The 6,692-nt window shown below is 45.7% G+C and overlaps 1 pseudogene across 1 annotated transcript; it reads right to left on the bottom strand.

Moving 5' to 3' along the window:
- Positions 1-3,239: 3,239 nt before the first annotated feature.
- On the bottom strand, positions 3,240-3,553 carry LOC104076026 (annotated as a pseudogene). The gene has a single exon (XR_683511.1). The product of XR_683511.1 is annotated as an ERI1 exoribonuclease 3 pseudogene (transcript).
- Between the last annotated feature and the right edge of the window lie 3,139 nt (positions 3,554-6,692).

The following is a 6,692-nucleotide window of genomic DNA, read 5'->3' as shown; positions in this document are numbered from 1 at the left end:
CTGGCTGGGGTTAAACCACGACACCCACTCACTGCATTAATAAAATAAGGTTACAGGCAGCCACGGATCCAAGCCTGGAGAGCTCCTTAACAGTCACTGAAAGCACTGACCACCATAAACACGGGTGTATACAAGGACAAAGGGACAAAAGAGCGAGACTCCCACTTATTAATGCATCTTCTCTTGTGTAGCCAAAGCACCATATGTACCCGCCTCTACAGGCTGACAGCGTATAAAAGCAGCAGGTACTTATAAACCCTTAGCAGACAGTAAAGGAAAAAAAGTCAGACTTAGAGCTGAAAAATGAAGCACGCTACCACCATTGTGGTCCAAGGTCCACCGACCTCCGCAGAATGACAGCTCCCACCTGACCCCACTGTGCTCTGGATCAAATTCCAAATGCACAGGGTAAGCTTTAAAGAGATGCGAGGGGCCAGCCATAAACATCCCTTACTGCCTGAACAAACCCCTACTGACCTTTGGCTGGCTAAAACACTACACAACACAGACTGCCTCTATTCTTTCAGGTTTTCCCATCTATCCATCCAGGGCAATGCAGTTAAACCCCCCACCTTCTTTCCTCTCTGGGATGGTCTCATTATTCATAAATATATCCAAAAAACCCATAAAGCTAAGCTACTTCTTTGTGCATATAAACATGCATTTTGATTTAGGGGCATATCTGTTGAAAGCCATCAGAAGTCAGGACTGCAAGGATGCTACCATTCCTCTGTGGATGTAAGGCAGGGAACATGAAGGACCCTCCATGCCCGACCCAGAAGTGGTAAAGCAAAGGGCAGCGGCCATGAGGCACTCAGCCAGCAGGCCCAGCCACTGAAGCCACGGTGCAGACAGCTTCCCAGGGGAATACCACTGTCCTTGACCCTCCTTGATCCCCATTACGGAGGCTGTACCACGAGACCTCGGAGAGAGATCTGGCAGCGTGAAAGGGAATGGAAATGAAGGAGTCTTCAGGGCTCCCGAATGAGCATGAAGGACTTCCCCAGGGATAAAGCCAGCAAGGCTGTCAGTTGCAGAAAAGCACAAGCAAATACAGTGGGAGGGGGAGCAGATGTGGCAGTCACACACTTAGTGTAGATAAAAAGATAGCTTTTTCAGTAGTTTCTGGTAAAAAGCCAGAATATTTTGAAGAGCAGTTAGTGAGAGATGTGAAGCATGCTGCACAGTGGCAAGTGCACTCTGCAGGACTTTTAGGCTGAGCTGGCTAAATTTACAGCTATGCCTACCCACTTAAAGTAGTCTGGATCACAGCTTAGCTCTGTATATGCAGCCTCCTCATCAAATCCCAATGCATTTGAATTTCATTGTACCTAGACTTCTATTTTACAGGTATTAAAACAAAAGCAGAAAAAGGATCAGGATCACAGCAAAGATCAGCACCTGACCATTCCCAGCTCCCAGGTCTGTCCTCAGACCAAACCTCCAAAACCTGCCTGCCACTGCTCCAGTGAAAGATCCTGCCACTAAAACCTTGCACAAAATATCACTGAAATACACAGCACAGTGCTCACCATGACATACAGCCCAGCAGTGAAGAGGACAAAAGCCATGCTGGTCATCAAAAAGGTAAGATGTACGTAGGGGCATCAACTAAAGTTTCATTTTATAAAGTTGCGTGATTCTGGCAGGCACCTTCAGCCTTTCCAGCTACACTGATTCCCATGTAGCAAGAGCCATTTCTCTATTTGTCAAACTAATTTGTTGGTGAGGATGTAAGGGACTGACAGCCCTTTCCACAAACGATATGATGCAGACAGGCACTGAATACAGCAGACTGGAAAAACAACACTGAAGAACATCTCCACCTTAAAGGTGCTATCTCACCAACAAAATATATAGCAGATCTGCATTGGCCCAGACCATTACTTTCCCTGGCAAGGACTTGGGGACAAAGCTCCTTAAAACAGTAGTAATCATATTCCACTCATGCTCCTTTTTACTGCCAGCTGTAAACTAGCTCCACATGCATCATGGTTTTGCATCAAAATGTGCACCAACCAAACCCATATCCAAAGGGACAAGGTAGATCCAATTTACAGCTTTGACAGGTCTGTGCACCCGAGGCGGAGCGTGCAGGAAATAGCCTGACATCTCACTTGGAGAGCGGTTAAGACCCTGCTAGCAGAACTGGATGCAGAGCCACAACAGCCTCCCACAAAGACCCAGCAAAAGAGCGGGGAATTTGCTGTCCATTTTTCAAGAAATACGAGAGGCAGGCAGCACTCACTAAGGCACTACTGGGGAAGACAGGAGTCAAGTTTGACCCCAACTTGCAGCATGCCTTTGATGGGACAAGCCCAAGGGAAACCACAGCTGCACTGGGAAATGAACACACTCTATCAAGTCGCTTCAGTAATGAGATACCACACTGAAAACCGCTTAGCCTTTCGTATATTCAAAACAAAGCAAATGGAAGTTATTCTGACCCAATGCATGTATTACCAGCAATACCCATCAGAAGCCAATTGCTTGGCAGAGGAGGGTGAGAAGTCCAAGTTCAATTTAGAGACTCAGAAATTCTGTTTGCTTGTTACCAACCCATTATTAGGTTTTTTTTTCTTTTTAGCACGGTTTTCTAATTTAAATGGAAAACCTAGGCCCATCCTGCTGACAACTGAAAATTTATTTACTAATATGCTCTACGCTACTATGGAAGAACTGTCTGCAGAAAAACCTCTGTACTTCATCTGGATCTCTGTATGTCTCAAGTGGTAGGGCACTGGAAAATCTCTCTGAAGCTGAACTCTTCCTGTCTCATTACACTCCAGAGTTAGCACCCAGGTAAGATAACTTCAGCAAGATCAGACAGCTCCAAACTATTGTTCTTCTCTATTTAGAAACACCATTTTGTTGCACATATTCATGTCATTCAAACTATTCTTTTCCTAAAGCTGTTGGTTACCAACAGCATTTTTCCTTGCAGAATCAAACAAGGCTGCCATGAGTACTCCACTAATGCAGGTTCCCAGCCAAAAATTTTTAGACCCTCCCCAGTTCAGGCAAATGACAGGCATACATGACTTAAAAATGTTTTTGATAACACATGAATTGTCACTTCCTTGATGGAAATCAGGCTCCTTCATTTTATTCCCACCGAACAGTCCTGGCATTGCTTCTGAGAGAGCAAGTGACTGGCAAGAGCCCTGGAGGACCAGCAACAGAAAGGAGGTGGGACAAACCAGAGAAAACGAGTGAGCCAGCACTGTGCTTTTTCCTTCCACCTCTCAGAACAGCAGCAGAGGGATAATTAACAGGATTGACTATTTACCTGAGGATGAATCTGTGGTTTATCACACGTGGCCTCAAAATCCAGCACTAAGAAGTAGTGATATCTCTGTGGAGGGAAGGATGACATTGCTGCCATGGAAGCTCCAAAGCCGTGGGACGCCAGTTTCCTGCTTACGATGGAGCCGTACCCTTTGAGAACACCAGCCGGGAGGAGGGAGCACACAGCTTGTCTTGCCCTTGGAAGTAAGTTTTGGGGAAACTTTGCTGCTCCAGTATGGAGGAGTGCTATCATTGAACATCCAGAGGCATCTGAAACTGAAGACAAACTCACATTACTCATGCACACATACATCTCATCTCCGCTAGTATCTCTTCACTGGCCTCCTCTGTCAGGGATTTTCTCTGTGCTTCCCAGTGGAGGTTCCAGCATCGCAAACCTGAAATCACACAGTAACCTGCTCTAAGCACGACAGACGACATTTGGACTGAGCTCAAGATGTCCAGAATCATGGGCAACTGGAAATTAACCTCTGCAAATGGCTCTAAATTAAGAACTGAGACACACAACAGTCATGGCTCTAGGCACCAGTTTTTTTGCTGAACCTTATCATAGCAGAACACAACACAAACCACTTAAACATAGAAAATCTGATCTAAATCCCATTGAAATTTCCAAGGAGGCCTTTCGTCTTTTCATATACAATGCAACTTCTGATACATGGTAGGAATTAAATACAGCGATACACATATCAACACTACAATCCATCCAAACAGCTTGGCCCTGAAACACCTGTTAGTCGCACCAAAACCTCCCACTTCGATTACAAATCCACACGTCTGGTGGCTGGAAGGCTCCTCCCCAGGGAAGTTCTCATTTGCTCTGTATATGAGGTTTCTCAGGGATGTGATTCTAGTGCTACACTTGATTTCTTACTTCAGGTATTTCTCAGAGGATATTGGTTCAACAAACCCGTATGTGAACTGCAGGAACTGCAAAACACAAGCAGGACTCTATAGGTTACAGTCTCCCTCCCAAAGAAATACCTCACCCAGCCATCACCTTCTGATACTTCTACTTAACTAATGCTATTTAATAAATTACATTATCCATGTGAGACTGCCTGGATATCTCCCCTACCCTTTTTCTTTTAAAATGTTGCAGGAAAAACGTGACAGGACTGTCACTGCCCAAGGTAGGCCAGCCTTGGGGCTGCTAGTAGATTTATTGGGATGAGAGTTCAAGCCCAACTCATGGGGGTGTTACATAGCTGGGTTACAGTGACCGATAGCAAAACAGGCGAATTGCAACAACCCAGTCCTCTTGAACAAGGATATGAGTACCCCCTCTAACTATATATAGATACACACACACCCCCCTCGCTACATAGAGATTTAAAATCCATCCCCACAGTTGGTCCCACTGTTCGTGGCTCTGGGCAAGAGCTCCATCACACCACGTGCCACCCACCCGCCTGGTTTCTGAGCCCGGCCTCCCCGCGCCTGCGCTCACTTTTCACTCCACCATGAAGGGCTGGAAGTGCCCGCCGCAAGAAACAGAGCCGAAAGGGGCAAGGCGAAACGGAGGACTCGCCGCCCACGAACAAAATCACTGTTTGCACAAAAGACAGCATTTGCTCTCTCCCATCCGTTAGTCCGTCAGGTAAATAATGCACGTGCCAAAACACACACTTAATGAGGTAAATAATATGCCTTGAATAACGGCTAAATCTGTATTTACCTGCGAGACCAGAGAAACTCGGAAGGACCAGATTAGGAGATAATTGCAGCTGAGCAGGTTGTGTGCTTCGAGTAAACACGCATTTGGTAACCTTCCCTTTCCAAGGTTTTGAGTGAAAGGCAAAAATCAAAGGAGCTGAGATGTTTAAGACCGAGCCACTGCCCACACTGCCAACTCCATGGCATAAATACATCCCCACCTCACAGCTTTCATGTTTTGGGGGGCTGCTTGCTTTATTAAAGCAGTGTGCCAGGCATCAGGTACCCGGAAATCTGAAAACTCAAATTACAAAACCGTAACAAAGAGCCCAACATTGCAATTATCCTAAAGGGGCTCAGTTCTACCTATTGCTTTTCCATCTACAGCTTTTACTGTCATTAATAAATGCATTACGGCTAAACAGAGGTTAGTTATATTCACTTCTAACCTGCCCCAGATAAGAGATATTTAAGGTATATGTGCTTTAAATCTTGAAGCTACCCGGCTATGAATCTGAAGGCCCATCACAGCAAATATAGTATCTCAGAATAAAGCAACTTGTAAGTTAGTTGTGGTAAAATCTGGTCTTTAGTGTACTGCATAAAGTAAAATACACAGTTGGAATGGGGGAGGCAGGCAGGCTCCAACCCCTACATCAAACACAGGCAATAAAACATACATTATCCACTCACACACAGCAAGATCAGTACTTCTCTAATGTATCTTAACCAGCAAGACTAGGGCATCAGACATGAACCCCACGAATCTTCAGGCTGGCCCGCACCATGCACAGTGGCACAGAGGTTCCCGAGCCACTGCGTCCAAACGGCAAAGATACACCATCCGACTCGGCAAGAGCCCGGCACGTCACCATGCGGACACGGCAGCACCGCTCCAGACCCCTGCCAGTCTGCGTCACATGTCTGGGACATCAGGACAGGGAAATAACAGCTAACATCTAATGCCTGCTCACACTAACAACTTCTGCAGGTGGTCCATGTCCAACGACAGGATCAGGCTCCCCATCCTAAAAGCAGCCTCCCTCCCCACCCTCCCGTGTAACAGAGGGAGCAATGCTATGAACAAAGGTGCGCAAGCGGGGTATTGCATGCCAATTCCCCTACACAGATGGCATACAAATAAGAGCAACCCCACTGCAAACTCCGCACTTCCAGCCAAATGAAGTTTCAACTGCATGTTTACCCAGCCACTGCTCTAGGTGCCCTGAGAAGACCTCACATCATCTTCTTTGGCAAGGTCAGAGTGCCTCAGAGCACAAGATAGCTGGTTGCATCACACTTTATTAGAAGTCATGTAAAGCATTTATAACGGCTATGACAATGCAAAGCACTAGTAATTATCCCGTATTTTTTTTCCAACAGACAACAATGCAAGCAATGCAGCTTCAAAAATTGGAAACCTTGCTCTAGCCATATAAATCCACATGTTCAATGATTCCATTTCCAAACCTACCACATGTATATTTCTTATGCACATAGGGTCAGATTATAATCTCAGACAGTGCAAGCTGTCACATCTGGCATTCAACACTAGCAGGTTAATATTTCATATCACACAGCTCCAATTCCTTACACAGATACATATGAAATGTAATGGGACCATGAACTGAGGCTGGACTTCAGGAATTATTTTGACAGATTGTACACAGACCTAGGAAAATGTGACAGCACTTTACATTTGCAACACCCAATAACATGGGAAATGG

The sequence above is a fragment of the Fulmarus glacialis genome, unplaced genomic scaffold, assembly GCF_000690835.1.
Source record: "Fulmarus glacialis isolate BGI_N327 unplaced genomic scaffold, ASM69083v1 scaffold44060, whole genome shotgun sequence".
Classification (NCBI taxonomy): Eukaryota; Metazoa; Chordata; class Aves; order Procellariiformes; family Procellariidae; genus Fulmarus; species Fulmarus glacialis.
Note: the sequence above shows the minus strand (reverse complement) of the source record. Positions and strands in the feature narration are given on the sequence as shown.